This window comes from Scyliorhinus torazame, chromosome 3 (assembly GCF_047496885.1).
Source record: "Scyliorhinus torazame isolate Kashiwa2021f chromosome 3, sScyTor2.1, whole genome shotgun sequence".
Taxonomy (NCBI): domain Eukaryota; kingdom Metazoa; phylum Chordata; class Chondrichthyes; order Carcharhiniformes; family Scyliorhinidae; genus Scyliorhinus; species Scyliorhinus torazame.
The window spans coordinates 338,037,975-338,060,684 of record NC_092709.1 but is presented as its reverse complement, the minus strand read 5'-3'; positions in this window follow the sequence as shown (position 1 = coordinate 338,060,684).

Genomic DNA, 22,710 nt, shown 5'->3' with positions numbered 1-22,710 from the left:
ATTGGATATTTAGGTGTGCATTTTATGCTTGCAAAATGGATACATCGTGACCCAGTTTCTTAGCCCAACTGTCTCTCTGTCACTGTCCCTTCCTCGTTTCTCTCTCTCCCTCTCTCAAACGATGCTGATCATTCCTCCTCTGAAATTTCATTCTTCGTTTCTCACAGTCTGTGAATATACAATCATGCTCGTCCTTGTCCCTTCATCTCCACATTAATACTCTGGCTACCAGGGCAAGTCAAAGGCTAGTAATCCTACGGCGAGTAACTCACCTCCTGAACCCCCCCCAAAGCATGTCCACCATCTGCAAGGCACAAGTCAGGAGTGTGATGGAATATCCTCCACTTGCCTGGATGAGTGCAGCTACAACAACACTCAAGAAGTTCAACAACATCCAGGACAAAGCAGCCCACTTGATTGCTCCCCTTCCACAAACATTCAAACACTCCAACACCGACAAACAGTGGCAGCTGTGTGTACCATCTCCAAGATGCACTGCATCTTATACCTTATACAGCACTTTCCAAACCCTCCACCACTGCTATCTAGAAGGACAAGTGCAGCAGATACCTGGGAACTGATTCCACTCCAAGTCGCTCACCACCCTGACTTGGAAATAAATCGCCGTTCCTTCACTGTCGCTGGGACAACATCCTGGAACTCTCTCCCTAACAGCACAATGGGTGTACTTACACCTGAAGGACTGCAGCGATGAAGGCATTTCACCACCACCTTCTGAAGGGCAACTAGGGATGGGCAATAAATGCCGGCCTAACCAGCGACGTCCATATCCCGTTAATGAATTTTTAAAGAAGTATTGAACTGAATGTTCGTCGCAGCAACTCCTGTTCTAAAGACAACTTGCGTTCCTATTACACCTTTAATGCAAAGAATGCTCTAAGGTTTGCTCCATTTAAGAGGAAGATGGATGGCGAGCTAGGGAAGAAGGGGTCTGACCGAATGACCAAAGGCCTCAGTTATCTAGGTCCTAAATTGTGGGACCCCCTCGCCCCCCCCCCCCCCCCCCCCCCCGCCAAACCTCCCCACTTCTTAAAGGATCTCTTCTCCTTTAAGATGCTGTCTGAAACCGAATACTCTGAGAAAACATTTTGTCACCACTCCTGCTCTGTCTTGTCATTTTCTGTTTGATTTCTCTTGGGGAAAGCACCTTGGGAGATTGCACTACATTGACGGCACTTCATAAATTCACTTTATTATTGTTGTTTAAAGTGATGAGTATTGAGCAGGTTCTTGAGAGTTTAGGAAATGATTTGCCACGTGCGTGGGACTCTGTTGGATAAAAGAGCCACCGCTCACAGTGGGGTGAGCGGAGGCAGGGTGCACAAAAGGCCCGAGGCAGAGGGATAGAGTCTTTGAAAAGCCTACATGTTGGGTTTAATAACTGTGGTCGCCGCATTACAGGAAGGATGTGATCACACTAGAGAGGGTAAAGGAATGAAGAATTTTAGCGATGAGGAAACATTGGGGTTGCTTTATTTTATGGAAAAATGGAGGCTGAGGGGTGATTTAATTGAGGTGGATAAAATGACAAGTGGCCTCGATAGAGTGGATTGGAAGGAACTATTTACTTTAGCAGGTGGGGGGTCAATAAACATTAGAACAATTGGCAGAAGGATTAGTGGGAGATTAAGGGGTATTTTATTTCATCCAGGGGGTGTAGGAGACTGGAACTCACTGGCTGAAAGGTTTGGTGGCAGAAACCCACACTGTATTAAATGTACACCTGAGGTGATATAACTGACAAGGCTTGGGGCTGGTTTAGCACAGTGGGCTAAATAGCTGGCTTGTAGAACAACGTCAGCATGTTCAATTCCTGTACCAGCCTCCCCGAACAGGCGCCGGAATGTGGCGACTAGGGGCTTTTCACAGTAACTTCATTGAAGCCTATTTGTGACAATATTACTTACCAAGAGCTGGAAGATGGGAATATATTTTACAGCTCTTTTTTGGCTGGCACAAACATGATGGGATGAATGACTTCCTTCTGTGCTGTAAATTGTTCTGTGTTTTCTATGCTTCTATAGGCTAATAGCCCAGACCCACTCTCCAGTCTTGCACATGAACAATAGACATGACGAGTCATGGAGCTGTGGGTCTCCATCGCGCAACAGCGACCCAGGATGTGTCATCTCACTCAGCAGAAGAGTGGGGAAAGTTGGAGCCTTTTTAAGCATTGAAATATCGGGCCCAAAAAAAGATGGGTCAGATTATGAAACCCAGTCCTTTCAGCACGGGTGCTCACAGCTTTCACTGCGATTGGCAGTTTCCAATCCCTTGGGAACATTGGCTAACGGTCAGTAAACATGTCAAAGAGGCCTTGGAGCAATGCTATTGCAGGAACGCTGGCAGTGGGAACGTTCAGGAGACAAGGCCTATAACGCAGGTAACCCTCCAACTCAATTTTGTGGGCAGCGACAAAATATTGCAACGCTTCTGCTTGACCAGTTAAACAAATCAAGCAAACAAACTCCCGGGATATCACTTGTTGTTTGCTGTTGCCATAATTTAATCCCAGCTGTTTGCAGCTTGCAATTGCCATTCCATCAATGCGGGAATCTTCCCTTTTTGAAACGTTTAAACATTTCCACATGTCCATACTTACACTCAGCGCTGTGATAGCCGCTCGTGACACGTTAACCTCAACTCAAAGTAGCGAACCTGGTTTAGAATGAACTTTCATTCCTCAACCAACTTCCATTACTTCAGAACAGCTATATCTGGGCAAGTGCTTTACCAACGCCAATGCTGCCCTTTTGGTGAGGCAATAAACTTCAACGGAAAATCAGGAGAGATGCCTAACGTGCGTCCAGAATTGCCCCCTCTGCGCTGGTTGTCTTCTTCCATTGACTTAGCCATGCTCCTGATTTCCTCTGACACTGAAAGTTAGCTGTCAAAGCTGCAGACTGGATGTCCAGGAAATCATTAGGTACACCGAGAGATCGGGTCTGGATTTACGCCAGGCCAATATTGGCATAAAAATCCATCTTTGCCTGAAGTGCCTCTGGTTATTAGGTTTCGGTTGATCGGCTAACAATTTCCTTCTGAGTTAGAGGGTTGTGGATTCAAGTCATACTCCAGAGACTTGAGCACAAATTCTAAACTGACCCACCCAGCGCAGTACAGAGGGGATGCTGCACTGTGGGCGGTACTCTCTGCTTACGAGGCCTTGTCTACCTGTGACAGTGGATGTAGAACCATAGAATCACAAAACGTTTACGGCACGTTTACGATCCCAGTTGATGTTAGAATTGGATGAGGAGATCCCAGAATGGAACTCTGGCTCAAAAGAGCGTGGGCGGGATTCTCCGTTTCTGAGACTAAGTGCTGACACCAACGCAGAATTCGTGGACTTTCATGACAGAAAAACTGGCGCCACACCTGCACCGATTCCATTGTTGTTAAGGGGCTACACCGGCGCCACATGGAACACAATCGATTCTAATGAGAAATGGTGCCGGATTCACCGGTTTCGCAACTCACACTTGTGGTGGTGGGTCATGTGGGACTGTGAAGCCGAGATGCTATTGGCTGACAGATCCCGGGTCCTGGTTGGCTGCCGACTCCTGGCTCCGCCCTGAAGTCAGAGTATAAGAACCCGAGCTTCTCCCCGCAGCTTCATTCTGTTGCTGAGCTGCTGGGGACAAGCATCACTTAATAAAGCCTGGATCGACTTCATCACTTCTCGTCTCTCGTAAGTCATTGTGCGCTACAATTTATTAAGCGAGCTTAAAAGACTATGGAGCTCCGGATCGCCCCGGAATGCCTGCGGATCAGCCCCCACGCAGCGAACTCGGCAGCAGTATTTAAACACTGGCAAGCATGCTTTGAAGGCTACCTCCGAACGGCCCCCGGCCTGATCACAGAAGACCAGAAAATGCAGGTCCTGCATTCAAGGGTAAGCCCGGAAATTTACCCTCTCACAGAAGACGCAGAAGATTTCCCAACGGCGCTCGCATTGCTGAAGAGCATCTACGTTCGGCCCGTTAACCAGGTCTACGCGCACCACCAACTCGCGACGAGACGGCAAAGTCCCGGAGAATCGCTAGAGGAATTCTACGCCGCGCTGCTAATTTTGGGACTGGGTTGCAACTGCCCGCCGGTGAACGCGATCGAACACACGGACCTGCTAATTCACGATGCATTTGTGGCAGGTATGAACTCTCCCCAAATCCGCCAAAGACTTTTAGAAAGAGAGTCGCTAGGACTCTCAGAGGCACGGGCCCTTGCAGCTTCCCTAGATGTGGCCTCGCAAAACGCCCGCGCCTACGGCCCCGACCGCGTGGCAGCCCCTTGGGCTTCGTGGACCCCAGTCGCGACAAACTCCCCCCCCCCCCCTCGCAAGCTTGCGCGGTTAAAGCGCCAGACCATCCCAGGGCAGCCCACTGCTATTTCTGCGGACAATCGAAACAACCTAATGGTGCAAGGGAGGGAGTTTAAGAACTACAGGCTCTACGTCCTTCCCCAACTCTGCGCGCCCACATTACTGGGATTAGATTTCCAGTGTAACCTGCAGAGCCTAACATTCCAATTCGGCACCCCAATACCCCCTCTCACTATCTGCGGCCTCGCAACTCTCAAGGTTGAACCGCCGTCCTTGTTTGCAAACTTCACCGCGGATTGCAAACCCGTCGCCACTAGGAGCAGACGGTACAGCGCCCACGACCGGATATTTATTCGGTCTGAAGTCCAGCGGTTGCTGAAGGAAGGCATAATCCAGGCCAGCAATAGTGCCTGGAGAGCCCAGGTGGTAGTAGTAAAGACCGGGGAGAAGCAAAGGATGGTCGTAGACTATAGTCAGACCATCAACAGGTACACGCAGCTAGATGCGTACCCTCTCCCCCGCATATCCGACATGGTCAATCGGATTGCCCAGTATAAGGTCTTCTCCACCATGGACCTCAAGTCCGCCTACCACCAGCTCCCCATCTGCCCAGGTGACCGCAAGTACACCGCCTTCGAGGCAGACGGGCGTCTATACCACTTCCTAAGGGTCCCATTTGGTGTCACAAACGGGGTCTCGGTCTTCCAACGGGAGATGGACCGAATCATTGACCAGCACGAGTTGCAGGCCACGTTCCCGTATCTCGACAACGTAACCATCTGTGGCCACGATCAGCAGGACCACGATGCCAACCTCCAAAAATTCCTCCAGACCGCTAACGCCCTGAACCTCACATATAACGAGGAAAAGTGCGTTTTTAGCACAAACCGGTTGGCCATCCTGGGATACGTAGTTTGATGTGGAGATGCCGGCGTTGGACTGGGGTGAGCACAGTAAGAAGTCTTACAACACCAGATTATTCACCTGAGGAAGGAGCAGCGCTCCGAAAACTAGTGATAGCGAAACAAACCTGTTGGACTTTAATCTGGTGTTGTAAGACTTCTTACTTTTTTGTTTGGACACTAAGGGCAATTTAACATGGCCAATCTAGCTACCCTGCACTGCCAGGGTGCCCAGGTGAAACTGCCAGGCTCGCATGAGCATTGCCAGGGTGCCAGGCTGGCAGTGCCAAGGTGCCTCTGCCAGGGATATGGCCCGGGGTGTCTTGCCCATAAGAGGTATGGTGAGGGGGTGGAATCGAGGACCCATGGTGAGGTAAGTTGGGTGCAGTAGGAGTGCCCAGAGGCCGGGGTGGGATCGCTGAGGGGCGTTGAAAGATCGGGTGTTCTTTAAAAATGGTGCCGCGATCCGCAATCGTCTTCCTGCACTGGCGAGCCAAGCTCGCCAACAAAACGGCAAAGTATCGGTGCTGCAGGAGCCGAGAAACATACCAAATGTGCCCGAAACGGAACTCTGCTTTTGTCCCATTGAATCGCACCCGAAAGGTGGTTACTCACCCGGCCGGTGAGCCTTACGTCAGTGGTAGGGAAATTACTGGAGAGAATTCTTCGAGACAGGATTTGGATACTCCCATTTGAAATCAAGTATTAGTGTGAGGCAGCATGGTTTTGTGAAGGGGAGGTCGTGTCTCACTAACTTGATAGAGTTTTTCGAGGAGGTCACTAAGATGATTGATGCAGGTAGGGCATGTTGTCTCTATGGACTTCAGTAAGGCCTTTGACAAGGTCCCTCATGGTAGACTAGTACAAAAGGTGAAGTCACACGGATCAAGTGTGAGCTGGCAAGGTGGATACAGAACTGGCTAGGTCATAGAAGGCAGAGAGTAGTAATGGAAAGATGCTTTTCTAATTGGAGGGCTGTGACTCGTGGTGTTCAGCAGGGATCAGTGCTGGGATCTTTGCTGTTTGTAGTATATAGAAATAATTTGGAGGAAAATGTAACTGGTCTGATTAGTAAGTTTGCAGACGACACAAAGGTTGGTGGAATTGTGGATAGCGATGAGGACTGTCAGAGGATACAGCAGGATTTAGATTGTTTGGAGACTTGGGCGGAGAGATGGCAGATGGAGTTTAATCCGGACAAATGTGAGGTAATGCATTTTGGAAGGTCTAATGCAGGTAGGGAAGATACAGTGAATGGTAGAACCATAGATGGGTTACTGGGTTACGGGGATAGGATGGAGGTATGGGCTTAGATAGGGTGATCTTTCCATGGGCCTGTGCAGACTCGATGGGCTAAATGGCCTCCTTCTGCACTGTAAACAAGAGTAAATGAAGCTATCGTGCCCGTCTCTACCACCTTTGAAAGTCAAAGAGATCTAGGAGTACAGGTCCACAGGTCACTGAAAGGGGCAACACAGGTGGAGAAGGTAGTCAAGAAGGCATATGGCATGCTTGCCTTCATTGGCCGGGGCATTGAGTATAAGAATCGGCAAGTCATGTTGCAGCTGTATAGAACCTTAGTTAGGCCACACTTGGAGTATAGTGTTCAATTCTGGTCGCCACACTACCAGAAGGATGTGGAGGCTTTAGAGAGGGTGCAGAAGAGATTTACCAGAATGTTGCCTGGTATGGAGGGCATTAGCTATGAGGAGCGGTTGAATAAACTCGGTTTGTTCTCACTGGAACGACAGAGGTTGAGGGGCGACCTGATAAGGTCTACAAAATTATGAGGGGCATAGACAGAGTGGGTAGTCAGAGGCTTTTCCCCAGGGTAGAGGGGTCAATTACTAGGTTTAAGGTGTGAGGGGCAAGGTTTAGAGTAGATGTACGAGGCAAGTTTTTTACACAGAGGGTAGTGGGTGCCTGGAACCCGCTGCCGGAGGAGGTGGTGGAAGCAGGGACAATAGTGACATTTAAGGGGCATCTTGACAAATACATGAATAGGATGGGAATAGAGGGATACGGACCCAGGAAGTGTAGAAGATTGTAGTTTAGTCGGGCTGCATGGTCAGCACGGGCTTAGAGGGCCGAAGGGCCTGTTCCTGTGCTGTACTTTTCTTTGTTCTTTGTTCTTTGGGGCAATATCCACTCTTACTAAAAACACTTACTTGTGTGTTAAGCCTATTTATAACTGTGTTAAAATGACATCATGCTACCACTCTTAAATACACCAATAATTACTTTTTGGTAGTACAGTAGCACTGTGGTTAGCACAGTTGCTTCACAGCTCCTGGGTCCCAGGTTCGATTTTCGGCTTGCGTCACTTTCTGTGTGGAGTCTGCAGGTGTCTGCATGGGTTTCCTCCGGGTGCTCCGGTTTCCTCCCACAGTCCAAAGATGTGCAAGTCAGGTGGATTGGACGTGCTAAATTGCCCTTAGTGTCCAAAAAGGTTAGATGGTTTACTGGGTTACGGGGATAGGGTGGAGGTGTGGGCTTAGATAGGATGATCTTTACATGGGCCTGTGCAGACTCGATGGGCCGAATGGCCTCCTTCTGCACTGTAAATTCTATGAATGCAAGAAGGAACAATAAGCAATTCGGTCTTACAATGTGGCCGAATTGTGTTGGCTCACGGAACATTTGGGATTGGCGACTGTGGAAATGGGTTTGTGAGGAAACGTGTACTGGAAAGTGACTTTGGCGAATAAGGGCGATCGCAAGCGCAAATTGCATCAGCATGTTGATTGGGCCCAAAGGTGAAACTCTAACCGAAGTTGAAACATCCACAGCTTCACTGCGAGATCTTTCTTTCTGAGAGAGGTTGCTTGCCACACCTGTTAAAATGTGCCAAGGCACTCCTAAATGAAGCACGAGTTTTGTGTGAGACACACACAGGTTAATTAATGTGAGCATGAAACTCGCGTTACAGGTGCAGCGTTACATACGGGTTTGAGCAATCTCTCAGTATTAGATGACGCAATTTAGTAAGTGGGCAATGGGCCGGGCCTATCCAGAGTAACATGCGGCCCACAACAAGTTGTTAGCTTCGCCGAGGAGCATGGCAATGTTATACAGTAATACGCCAATGATCACTTTAAAATGTAGTCAAATAGTTATGACTCCCTCTTGAATAATTCATTAATGAAAGGAGTTTCTGCCAAATCTCAGATGTTGATGTCTCTTTTTCCACAAGCTGCTTGTAACTGCCTTAAGACATTGAAGGTGGATCTGAACAATTGAGTTACCCCTTTAGAGTTGGAGCTGCCAATTCTTGGTGTATTGTGACTAACCTCTCATGTTTTTCCTTTTGATTATTTTTTTCAACATTGAACGGCATGACGTTTTTCATTGTTCATTGGCTGTGAAGGGCTTTGTGAAATGCACTGTATAATTGCAAGCCATCCTTTTTTTATTTCAATTGTTCTATCTCTAGTCACCTGCACAAGTCCAGGCTGAGTGTCACTGTGCAGGTCACCATGATGTTAAGGTAAAATACGAATGAGCTACACCAGGACTCCATGGCGCTGACTGTGGATTTGGCGCCAAGAGGACTTAAGATGGAGGAAGGAGGAAGTTGGCATTTTGTACATCGAGTTATATTGAAAATATAAACAGGCTATTCGGCCCAACTCCCTTATGATTATGTTTGCACGATTCCCACATTTTTTCCAACTGCCAAGATATCCCTCTATTCCTTTGTATGTTTATTTAGCTTCCCCTTAAATACATCGACAGTGTGCTGTCCATCTCAACTACTCCCTATGGTGGCGGGTTCCACATTCTCACCATTTTGTTGGATAAAAAAAGTTTCTTCTGAATTCCCTATTGGATTCATCAGTGACTATCTTTTATTCATGGACTCCTAGTTATGGATTCCCCTACAAATGGAAATATCTTCTCTGTATCTTCTCTATCAAACCCTTCTACACCCTCAAAGACTTCTGTCAAGTCACCCCCTCAGCATCAGATCAACGGCACCAATTTGCATCTATTGGCACAGGTAAAGTTGAAAAATGTGCTTTGCAGAAAAGTAACCTGACAAATAATAAACAATAATGAACCAGAGAGCTACCAAGAGATTTATCCAAAAGCTTGGTCAAGGAGGTGGGCTTTTACTTGGCTTGTTATTCTTCACTTGTGTTGTGTGATGACCTTTCTATTACACTCTGAGTGACCTGAACGTAGTCTGTATTGAGGTCTTCTTCAAACTTTTTATTTACCACTATTTACACCTCACAGTCTGGGCACAAGGGGCCCGATTTGCAGTAACTCACCAAGGTTCCTTAGACAGCACCTTCCAAACCCACGACCACTACAAAATAGAAGGACAAGAGCAGCAGATACCTGGGGCGGGATTCTCCGCGAACTGGCAGGGCGGGCCACTCCGGCGTCGAGGAGTAGCGTGAACCACTCCGGCGCCGGGCTGCCCCGAAGGTGCAGAATCCTCCGGCGGCGGAGTGTTTGGCGCCGCACCAGCCGGCACGGAAGGGCTTGGCGCCGTGCCAACCGGCACCGAAGGGCCTATGCCGGCCGGCGTGAGTTAGCGCGTGCACAGGAGCGCCAGTGTGTGCTGCCGTTATCCCAGCGTATACGCAGGGAGGTTCTTCTCCGCACCGGCCATGGCGGAGGTTTACAGCGGCCGGCGCGGAGGGAAAGAGTGCCCCCACGGCACAGGCCTGCCCGCGGATCGGTGGGCCCCGAACGCGGGCCAGGCCAACGTGAGGGCACCCCCCAGGGCCAGATCCCCCCGTGCCGCCCCCCCCCCCCCCCCGAGGACTCTGCAGGCCACCCGTGGAGCCAGGTCCCTCCGGTAAGGACCTGTTGTGATTTACGCCGGCGGGACCCTCCAAAATCCGGCGGTCACTCTGCCCATCACTGGCCGGAGAATCGCTGGAGGGGCCGCTGCAAGTGGCCGCCGACGGGCGTAGCGCGATTCCCGCCCCCGCCAAAACCCCAGCGCCGGAGAATTCGGCAGCCGCCGGGGGCGGGATTCATTCTGTCCCCCGGCGATTCTCCGACCCGGCGGGGGGTCAGAGAATCCCGCCCCTGGTCACCCCACCTCTTGGAGATTCTCCTCCAAGTCACTCACCACACTGACTCCCGTTTTGTGCACTGGGGAGCTCTGCTCGCCGGGACTCGCCAGCGTAGCGAGAGATCGGGACGCCGTATTTAAATGGCGTCCCTGATCTCCGAGGTCCGCGAAGCGACCCCCGAACCTCCCCAGTCTGAGCTATGGGAGTGCCCCCCCCCCACAACCTCCGCCAACACCCACGCTGGGCAGCCTGGCCCGATCGCGCATGCACCTTGGTATTAAAGAGTGGGAGGAACCTGCTGCTAAGTGTCCAAAAATGGTGATGATTCGTCCATCAAACTGCATCCCAATGCCTTAATAATGAGGCAGAGCGGTGATGTGGGAGAAAGAAAAGGAAGCAGCTCCTGTATTCCAGGTCCCTTTACCTCAAGTGACATCCAGACCATGAGTGCTATTCTCCAGAAAGATTTCTAAGTGTGGTAATGCTATTCAACATTAACGTGTCCACTTAATGAGGCCCTAGGGGCTTCTCGCCGAAAATGAAGTCTTGCCAGCTGATTTGCCGGGACCGTGCTCGTCAGCTCCCCGCTAACAAGGTCGAGCAGCACCACTGTGAATCATGCATGTGACTAGCGATACCCCCTCTGTGTCTCCTCAGGAAAAGCTTGCCCATAATTGGAGGGGGCCCAGACTGGCGTAAGGGTGGCGGACTTAAGAATCCTCACCGCATTTGAGGAGTGGGCCCTGGAGGTGACTGGGGTGGCCAAGGACATGGCGATCATCCTTGCGCAGATTGGCGGAAGTCACAGAGCTGAGGAACCACCAGGATCCACCTGGAGGGCCTGTCAAACATGAGACGTTATTGCCTCGCTGACTGACCCATCCCTCCCACTGAACAATGTCCATTCTCCCGCAGACCCTCCAGTCAACGGCGCCGGCCCTCCCGGGTGGCTCCCTCTCCAGCCTCCCAGGAGTCCACCTTGGAGGGGAGCTCCGAGGAAGAACGATCGAGGCATCACAGCTGTCATCCCCACCCTCCACCGGTGCAGATACACACACCTTGGTGGGAAACGTTAGTGGTCAGGCTTCAGGGGCACAATCTAGTGAACACCACACAGCTGCTGATGTACATCAAGTGGAGGCAGGAACGCCCAGGTAAGACAGCAGTCAGAGATCTGTTGGAGCCCAGGACCCAGCTAGGTCCCGGCAAGAAGCTGAGCCTGAGGAAGAGGTATACCTGAAGCTGATAATATGATAGGGAGCCGTTAGGACACTCAGAGGGAGATGTCAGAAATACTCCAGCAGATCCTTGCCGATTAGAGGAGTTCCAGAGGCTACAAGTGCAGGGGATGGCGCCGGCAATGCATGGCACTGAGGCCAACACTGCTTGGGTGGCGACCGTAGTGGAGAGCCTGGTGCATGACATCAACACCAACAGTGAAGGTGTCCAAGGCGTCGCTCAATCACAGCCCTGGTGGCCGCATGGGCCTCGCTGTACCCGGTCTCCGCTTCGGTTATCGGCCTCAGTACTGGCGTCATTAATCAGGTCCCATTGTCCCCCAAGAGCCAGCTACCCATCCCGGGATGGCCCTCAAAGAGGTCAGGGATGACCTACTGCCCCAGGATGTTACTGTCGTGCACATCCCCTGGGAAGCGTGCATCTTCCTCGGAGCTCACCTCCAAGGTGGACTCGTGGGAGGCTGGAGAGGGAGCCACCCGGGATGGGCCGGTGCCGTTGACTGGAGGGTCTGCGGGAGAATGGACATTGGTCAGTGGGAGGGATGGGTCAGTCAGTAAGGCAATAACGTCTCATGTTTGACAGGCCCTCCGGGTGGATCCCGGTGGTTCCTCAGCTCGGTGACTTCCGCCAATCTCCCCAAGGATGATCGCCATGTCCTTGGCCACCCCAATCACCTCCAAGGCCCACTCCTCAAATGCGGTGAGGATTCTGCATGTGGTGGTCATACGCGAGCTGTATGTTCAGGGAGTGGAAACCCTTTCTGCTAACGTAGGGCACTCCCAGATGGCCTGCTGAGTGCAGGGTAACTTGCATGCCATCCACTACCACCTGGACCTGGGGCATCCTGGCGATGGCAGAGAGACCTACTGTCTGGGCATCCTGTTGGACTTGGTCCATGTCAAAGTTGATGTAGTTTTCTGCCTGGGCAAACAGGGCATCTGTGACCTGGTGGAGGCACCTGTGGGCAGTGGCCTGCGAGATGCTACATAAGTCCCCGCTGGAGTCCTGGAAGGATCCTGAGACATAAAGGTTCAGGACTGCGGTGACCTTGATGGCCACCGAGAGTGGGTGTCCTCCTCCTCCATGGGGTGCCAAGACCACAACTACATGGCACAGGTGCCACACTGCCTCCTTGCTAAGGCGGAGCCTCCTGCGGCACGCGCTGTCCATCATCTGTTCGAATGACCAGTGACGCCTGTACACCCTGGAACGCCGCGGGCTCCTCCTCTGGATCCCTCCCTGGTCTGATGGGCGGCTGGGTCCTCACGGTGGGGGTCAGGGTCTGGCACGTGAGCCCGCGTCTTGAGCATCTGCTAACGCTGCTGTTGCCACCACCTCCGACGCCTGGCCACCCGGCCTAGCAGCAGCACCACTAGAGCAAGTTCTGCTGTGTCCAAAGTCCCTGCCATAGCGTTCAATATCTGTTAGGCATTGGGATAGGGTGTTAGACTGACAAACAGCGGTGGCTCCCACCTCGGGACCCTCCATTCCCCCCTTTATCCCCCCCCACCACCACCTGGAACTCCCAGGCCAAGCACTCCTGGCCGTAGCTGGCTCCCCTCCCCTGACCCCAGACCCTGTACCCCTATACATGCTCATAACGTCACCTGGGCCGGACGCGGGTCCCCTCCCTCTGGCCGTGGAAATGTTCCCCAGAGCTGTGTCCCATTCCCTGGATGTTCGGATGTTGGTGTTGCCTCCCACAGTTTTCAGGCATCAAGGTGTGATTGGGATGCTAGGCAATGACTCCCACATGCTAAATGGCCCGCCCACCCACAGGAATCCACTTGGGCTGTGTGAAGTGTTCCCTTAACCACAGTTCTCAATTCTCGATGAGCAATAGGCTTCAGCCGCACAGTCGGTGGGGGCTATTGGTGTTTGGTGGGGCAGATGGGCGGTGACAAGGAAAGGATACCCCGATCCAGGGGTTGGCATGGTTGTTGCCCCCCCCCACTACCCAAGTTGCCCCCCCCACCCTCCCTCCGGAGGATCCACCACTCCCAGCCAGGGTTCACCCCCACCCCCCCACTGAGCACTTGTGTGGCAAGCCCAGCGCCCCTGAGCTCTTTGCCTGTGAGCAAAGATGCCTACTCACCTCCTTGACTCCATACAGAAGCCCTTCCGCCAGGTTCACACTTTTCAAGAGGTGTACTAACCGGCGCCAGTATGAGCACAAGCTGGGGGGGCCGCTGAATGACGGGAGGCTGTTGGGTGAGTGGTGGCTCCCGTTAATTGTATTGAAATAGGGCTTAAGTCATGATAATTGGTTTCGCGCCATGCTTCAGCACGATCCCGATTTTGCCGACGGGAGCAGGTTGGTTGCATCGCAAACTGTTTGGCACCCAGCGGGGATCTTGTTTTCTGCCTCTCCCGCTATTCACTGACCTCGTTTCACTTGAGCGAGATCGCAACGAGCCATAGAATCACGCCCTGTGTGTCCAAAGATCAATAGGAGAACAAAGGTCAGTGAAAGCAAACCTGAGAAATAAGGGAAAGATGGCCGTGTGGGGGAGGGCTGGCTTCCGGCCGGACAACAGAACCAATAGAAAACAAAAGGGGGGTCAAGATGGAGGGGAATATAGACTGAACTGATTCATACATTCTGCTATCTTAACTTTATGACGCTATTGGCACTTCTTCAGTCCCTAAGGCCACCATTAACACCCCTTTTGACTTATGTCCGTGACATCTTTGTCAATCTCTCCGACCTATTCCTGACCTTCCATTCTGCATCCCCCCCCAATTATACAATTCATTGGATTTCCAACCCTCTTCAGTTCTGTAGAATAGCATACGGACTCGAAACATTAACTCTGTTTCTCTCGCCGCTGCCAGACCTGCTGAGGTTATCCAGTTTTTTATGTGTTTCTTTCAGATTTGCAGCATCCGCAGTATTTTGCTGTTATGGTTAAGTCCTCTTTCCCATTTGCGCTTTCTACCCAACTCTTTACAACCATGGCAACTTCCTGCACAACAGACCTCTGAAAGGCTTGAAGAGGGAACATCTTCAAGGCTATTGGCCTGGCAGAGGTGAGGGGGGGGGGGGGGGGGGGAAGAAGAAGGGGGAAGGGATGGGTGTAATTGGTCGGTTCTTTCGAAGGAGACGGCACAAACAAGAGGGGCCGAATGGCCTCCTTATGTGCTGTGTGCCATCCCGTGACTGTCGGATTCAATCTTAGCATGTTGTGAAATGAGCGAGGCAGGAGAACATTCCTTGGCAACTCGTTTTTAATGGTCAGCTGATAGAAGGCTGGCGCTTTAAGAGTGAGCCGAACATCCCTGTGTGTTCCAAAACGAGCGAGGAGAAAATAAAGTTTCAAATAAAAGAAAATGAGTTAACAAAATCGTTTAAGACCGTCGTAACAAATGTTGATAAATGCGCTCCATATGTCACTAATAAAAAATGCAAAACGGCGTGTAGATCTAATATCGACTTAAGTCATAAACAAATAAATTAAAATGAGCATTGAGGCGTCTGCAGCCTCCCCCTTTAATGAGGAATAGATGGTGAGATTTTAAAAAAAGAGTTACAAGGCTCATTTGCTTAAAATGTCACTGTCTTTTACACAGTGTTTAAAAAGCGAGCAGATGTTGACATTGCATCGAGGGTTGTTTTTTTCTCTCTCTCTCCTCCCCTCGCTCCCTCTCGTTCCTTAACTGCGAGGAAGAGGGAAGGATCTTTATCTCTCACGGTGCTGGGGAGCCAGATGGGAAGCAATTTTTTTCTCTTCTCTCTCCGGGTTTTGAGAGTATTCGTCACATCTGTCAGGCCAGCTGTTTAATGAATATGGAAAGCAGGTAGTTCATTAATAAGCTGGAGCGGGAATCGAAAGGAAAGGATGGGAGGAGGTTTGAGGGGGGGGGGGGGGGGTGTTTGGAATTGAGGAATCTCAGCTTGTTGTCCATTAGCCGCCCCTGTCGATATGCTCTCTGCTCCACCCCCCACCTCCCGCCCCTGCCAACCTTGTAATTTTCCTGATTAACATCTGGCATATTACGCCAATGAAACATGTCACTCTTTGGGGTTTAATTGACTTCTGTTGTCACTTCTGCAGCCCATAATGGTATTAATTGACTGACGATGTAATGTTTGATGGACCTCTGCCTGAACACATATATATATTTATATATGTTTTAACTTCCTGCTGCTTTTCCCAGATGACATGTTTACAGAACTTCACAGTAACACAGACATGCCTGTATATGGATTAAGATGTTCCTTGCATTCAACACGGCAGGCTTCATCTTTTTCCATCCTATCTCTCTCTTTTTCACTTATCTCTCATTTCCTCTCCCTTTTTACCTTCTTTCTCTCTTGCAGCCTTCTATTCTTGCTCTTTCAGAATATCTTTCTATTCTCACCTTTCTTTTTTGTCTCTGCATTTTTCCTCGCTTCGACTTTCCTCTTTGTTTCTTCATTTCTATTCTTCTGTGCCTTACTCGTTCATTTCACCCCTTTCTTTCTCTCTCACCTTTTCAATTCCCTTTCTTCTTTTTCATGTTCACGCCCTCGCTTCCTTCTTTGCTCATCGGCTCCTTTTGCTTCCCTCTGCATTTCTCTTTTCCACCAACTCTTTCCCTCTCTTCCTTGTTGCTTTCTCACACCGCCCTCCTTTTTTGTTTCCTTTCAGTTTCTTTCCCCCCTTCCAACATCTCATTCTTTCTCTCTGTCTTTTCTTATCTTGCTTTCCATTTCTTTCTATCCGCCTTCCGTTGCTTTTCATAATGTACAGGGCGTTGTACCTCTTAATGTTTGAAATAGTGACTTTCCAAGCTTTAAGGACGATCCCAGGTTTGAATCCTGGTCTGGAGTGATCCAGTTGTTTGCACCTGGATGACACAAGGAGCTGCAGAGTTTGAATAACTCTAGCCTTTCTGTCTTCACGTCTCTACCTAGGAGAGAACACCTGAGGCAAATTCTCTTGTGTAAAGACTAGCTTCATGAATTCTACTTGGAACTCCCCTATTACCTCATTGAACCTGTGTCCCATTTCTCAGCAACACGATTTAACTTAACAGTGTACAGGATTAACCTACACCAATCTGCTTGTTATTTTACATATCTCTACAAGTTTTTAAGAGCGTCCATATTTTCCTGACCTTTCCTCATTTGAAAGTAAGGATCAATGTAGAGACATAGAAAATAGAAGCAGGAGGAGGCCAGTCGGCCCTTCAAGCCTGCTCCGCCATTCATTATGAGCATGGCTGATCATCAAGTTCAATACCCTGATCCCACCTTCCCCCCCATATCCCTTGATTCAATTTAGCCCCAAGAGCTATATCTAAATCCTTTTTGAAATCACACAACGTTTTGGCCTCAACTCATTTTCCGTCGTAGTGAATTCTACTGATTTACCACTCTCGCTGAAGAAATTTTTCCTCACCTCAATCCTAAAAAGGTTTACCCCTTATCCTCAAACTATGACCCTTAGTTCTGGGCTCCCCCACCATCGGGAACATTTTTTCTGAATCTACCCTGTCTAATCCTGTTTGAATTTTGAGTTTCTATGAGAGCTCCTCTCACTCTTCTAAATTCCAATGAATATGATCCAAATCAATTTAGTCTCTCCTCATATGACAGTCCCACCATCCCAGGAATCAGCCTGGTAAATCTTCGCTGCACTCCCTCCATAGCAAGAACATCCTTCCTCAGATAAGGACACCAAAACTGCACACAATACTCCAGGTGTGGCCTCACCAATGCCCGATACAATTGCAGTGATATTACTGAAGTCCTTTCAGAAGAGTAGCTGTGGATGGCTCAGTTGATAGTTCCCTCGCCTGAGTTTCGCAGGGTCGTATATTGAATTCACACTCCAGAGCTTGAGCAAAGACATCGCTCTGACGCTCCTGTGCATTGTTGCCCTGTTGGAGGTAGCCATCCTTGAATGCAATGTTAAACCGAGACCCCCATCTGACTGTCTGGGTGAATGGCAAAAATCCCCATGGCACTATTTTGAAGAAGAACAGGCAAGTTATTCCTGTAGTCCTGGGCAATATTTATCCCTCAATTGACATCACAATCAATAATGATCCGATCATTATCACACTGGAGTTTACTGTGGGCAAATTGGCTGCTGTGTTTCCTGCAGAAGATAGCTATGAACTCCAGAATTACATTGATGGCTGGTCGAGTGGGCAGAGATGTGGCAAATGGAGTTCATTCCAGAAAAGTGTGAGGTGGCGCATTTGGGGAGGGCAAACAAAGCAAGGGAACACTCAATGAATGGGAAAGTATTGAGAGGGGTTAAGAAGTGAGAGACCTTGCAGTGTATATCCATAGGTCCTTGAAAGTGGCAGGATTGGTGGACAAGTTGATCCAGAAAGCCGATGGAATGTTTTTCTTTATTCGGTGAGGATTTGAATATAAAAGCAGGGGGGCGATACTGGAGCTGTATAAAATGCTGGTTAGGCCGCCGCTGGAATTTTGCGAACAGTTCCGGTCACCACATTACAGGAAGAACACAATTGCTTTGGAGAGAGTGAAGGGCTTGAAGATTGCAGCTATGTGGAGCGGCGGGATAGGACAGGATTGTTTCCCTTTGAACGGAGCAGGCTGAGAGGTGACCGAATTGAAGTGTACAAAAAGTAAGAGGGGCCTAGAGTGGGTAGACAGGAAATACTTGTTTTCCCCAGCTGAAGGGTTAATCACCAGGGAGCTATAGATCATAGAACTTACAGTGCAGAAGGAGGCCATTTGGTCCATCGAGTCTGCACCGGCCCTTGGAATTAGCACCCCACTTAAGCCCACACCCGTAACCCCATTTAACCATTTTGGACACTAAGGGCAATTTAACATGGCCAATCCACCTAACCTGCACATCTTTAGACTGTGAGAGGAAATCGGATCACCCAGAGAAAACCCACGCACACATGGGGGGAACATGCAGACTCCGCACAGACAGCCATGCAGCCGGGAATCGAACCTGGGACCCTGGAGCTGTGAAGCAATTATGCTAACCACTGTGCTACCGTGCTGCCCCAATTTAGGGGCATAGGGGGTATAGATTTGAGGTAATGGGTAGAAGGATTGTAGGGAACATGAGGAAAAAACTTTATTGTACAGAGGATGATGGGTGTCTGGAATTCACAGCCTGATTGGTGGTTGAAGCTGAAACACTCAACTCATTTCCAAGTTATCTGTGTCTGCATCTGAAGTGCTGTAACCTGGAAGGCTAGGGACCAGGTGCTGGAAAGTGGGATTAAAATGAGCGGGCAGCTTCATTTTTTTTTCTCTTTTTCGCTGGCACAAAGACGATGGGTTGAATAGCCTCTTTCTGCACGGTAACACTTCACTGGTTCTCTTACAACTGTGATCTCGCTTCAAAAATACTCCATTGGTGGTGAAGTTCTTTGTGACGTCCAGTAACTGTGAAAAATGCCACAAAAGTGCAAGTCTATCAGGCAGTCCATTCCAGATCATTTTCTAATGAGGAAATGATAGGAACTGCATGCCTTGCTCAAGGTATTTCCTACTTTGAGAAACATATAGCTTCAGTCGGATTTAGGCTATTCTTGTCGCAAGTTTTAAAGAAAGTAAAAATTGCATTAATATAGCATCCTTTACAATCTCAATGCCCCCCAAAGCACGTTAGGAGATGGGATTGGCCTATTAAGTACCCTTTGAAGTGCAGTCGCTGTTATAGGAAGCACAGGCTAGAACTAGAACCAGAGGACACCATCTCAGACTAAAGGGACGATCCTTTAAAACAGAGATGAGGAGAAATTTCTTCAGCCCGAGGGTGGTGAATCTGTGGAACTCTTTGCCACAGAAGGTTGTGGAGGCCAATTTACTGAGTGTCTTTAAGAGAGAGATAGATAGGTTCTTGATTATTGAGGGGATCAGGGGTTATGGGGCGAAGACAGGAGAATGGAGATGAGAAAATATCAGCCATGATTGAATGGCGGAGCAGACTCGATGGGCCGAGTGGCCTAATTCTGCTCCTATGTCTTATGGTCTTATGGTTTATTGGCCCTGCCACAGTGAGGTAGGGGCTGAAAAATCTGGTGCGCTAGCCAGAGGTCCATTGACTTTGGAGGGACTGGAAAATCCCATTGTCAGACGGGACTGGAAAACCCCACCCAAAGTAACCTGCCACAAGCACCAAATGTGATCATGACCAGCTGATGTAATTTCCTGACATTGGTTGAAGAATAAATATTGACCAGGAGACCAGAGACAATGGCTGGATTCCCCGCTATCAGGATTCTCCGTTACTCCGGCAGCGCACCCACGCCCGGGGATTCCCGACGGGGCTGTCCACAATGGGAAATCCCATTGGCCAGCCGGCAGGATGGAAAATCCCACTGCTGGTGGGAGGGGCGCCGCACCAGCAGGACGGAGAATCCCGCCCAATATCTTCTTCGAAACTGTGCCAAAGCATCTATTACATCCACTTGAGAATCACAGATTCAAAGAACTGATGGGCCATCAATTCAAGGTATCATCCAGAAGCTGGCACCTCCAACCACTGTAGCACTCTCTGAGGGCAGCACGGCAGCACAGTGGTTAGCACTGCTGCCTCATAGCACCAGGGACTTGGGTTCAATTCCGACCTTGGGTGGCTGTCTGTGAGTTTGCACATTTTCGCCGTGCCTACGTGGGTTTCCTCCGGGTGCTCCAGTTTCCTCCAGCAGTCCAAATATGTGCAGATAAAGTGGATTGGCTGTGCTAAATTGCCCCTTCGTATCCAAAGGTGTGTAGGTTGGGTTGCGGGGACAGGGTCGGGGAGTGGGCCGAGGTGGTCTGCTCTTTCGGAGGGTCGGTGCAGGCTCAATGGGCTGAATGGCCTCCTTCTGCACTGTAGGGATTCTATGATTCAATACTGGGAGCGTCAGCCTGTATTCTACTGTTTAAGTTTCTGTAGAAGCAGTTCCACTGACTCGAAGATAAAAATGCTACCCCACTGAGCAAAGTCTGAAATGACTACCTGTTATGGGCGAGGGATTCTTTCCCTTGATCTGGAATTCTATTCTGAGTTATTCATGAGGTCATTCAGGAAGGGCCCGCCTTCTCAACCTTGCCCCTCGCCTGAGGTGTGGTGATCCTCAGGTTAAATCACCACCAGTCAGCTCTCCCCCTCAAAGGGGAAAGCAGCCTATGGTAACCTGGGACTATGGTGACTTTACCTTACCCATATTGAGTTCAAATACTTGTTTAATATAATATCCATGCCCACAAGAGGGAGCTGAATCTTTAGACAAAAGTAGGCACAGGATAAGCATCATTATGCCAGGAGCTGTACTGTGTCTCAATGTGAATGTTGCCTTCACTACCCATCTGTATCACCAGTTCATGTGTTTTCCCTGTATTTCCCAGAATCACGGAATTGTTACTGCCAGAAGGAGACCATTCAGCTCATCATGTCTGCACCAGCTCTCTGAATGACCAATTTACTGATTGCCATTCTCCTGCCTTCTTCCCGTAATCCTGCACATTCTTCCTTTTCAGATAACGAGCCTATTCACCGGATATCCCTTGTGTTTTGTTTGGTGATCACGCATGCAGGCATTTGTAATGTTCGGGGGGGGGGGGGGGGGGCGGGATTTTCCGATCCCGCGCTGGGTCGGAGAATCGCAGGGGTGCCGCGCGAATCGCGCCACGCCGTCCTGACGCCGGGACGTAATTTGCCACAGAGCGGAGAATCGGCGCCATTGGGGTTGCCGTGGTCGGCGCGGCGCCGGTCGGGGGCCGCTCTACGCGGCTCCCCCGTGATTCTCCAGCCCGGATGGGCCGAGCGGGCGTAAAAAAACAACCGAATCCCGTCGGCGCTATTCTACCCTGCTCTGAGCCGGCAGAACCTCGGCGTTGAAGGGTCCGGGGGTGGCCTGTGGGGGGTCCGACCCCGGGGAGGGGGCACCGATGTGGCCTGGCGGGCCGGCCTCTGTGTCTCCCGGCCTCCTTTCCTCCGCACCGGAGCCTGTACTCCTGCGCCATGTTGGGTCGGGACCGGCGCGGACAAGGGAGACACCGCGCATGCGTGGAAATCGCGCGGTGGGACTGCGCGTTCGTGGGTTTGCACCGGACCCACTGCGCATGCGCGCACCCCCCCGCGCCCATTCCATGGCCGGATCAGCAGCTGGGGTGGCGTGAACCACTCCAGGGCCGTGCTGGCCCCCTGTACGGGCCAGAATTGCTGATCCTGGGGCCGTGTTGACGTCGCCGAGAAACGCAACGGCGTTTCCGACGGCGACAACACTTTGCCTCAGGATCAGAGAATCCCGCCCAGGACTCCCTCAGATATTCCAAAGTTTACTGAATTGATGGTGTTGTCTGAAAATTATCAAACACTTTATTATTAAAACATTTAACCCAGGTTCCCTTATATGCGAATGCACAAAGGACAAACACCGATTCATGATTCAACCCAATTTTATTCACAAACACAACAGTTAGTCTCCCAAATAATCGCAAATGTGTTCTGCCCAAGATCCTAATACTACCCGTGCCGATGAACTTGATCGAACTGCGGGTCCAATCCTTTGAGGCGCAGTCGCCTCAGGACCCTCGTCTGCAAAGGTGGATCTCGCCCGCCTCTTCCATCTGTTCTCTGGTCCACCGTCGCGTCTCCTCCGTTGCCTCTGCGTCAAGTCTTCACTGGGGACGATCTCTGGGTGTCTGTTCTTATCCTCTTCGCACCCTTCCAGAAGTTTATCTAGCGTTCAGCCACTGAGGTCTCTGGGGGGGGGGGGGGGAGGTGGAAACACCCAATGGAATCGCGCATTGAAACTCTGCAGGACACCAGGAACTGCCCCCCCACCTCCGGGGGTCCAGCCTGAGGTGCATTGTCCGCATGTAACCTTATCCCATGTTAGGTAATCACGGGAAATCTAGGCGCCAGAAAGTCTGGCTTAATCCACACAATCCACAACAATCGATCCACTTGAATTAGGCCAATTATCTTCCGATGTCCTGTTTAAAGGATTGGCCCAGACTTGCCCCGGCTGTCAGTCTCTGTCCAGTGTATTCGAGATTGGCTGTTTGACTTCCCAACAGGCCTGCCTGTGGTTCTGACTGGGGCTTTAATTTAAAGAGTATAATTCTGCATCGGGCCTAATATTCAGGCCATTGGCCATTTTCCCACAATCAATGGCAGGAATTAAGTAAAAATCCACTTGCAGCAGGATCCAGCACGATAAATACCTTAACTATAAGGTAGTGTGTAGCCACAGGGAGGTGGTATACTGGTAATGT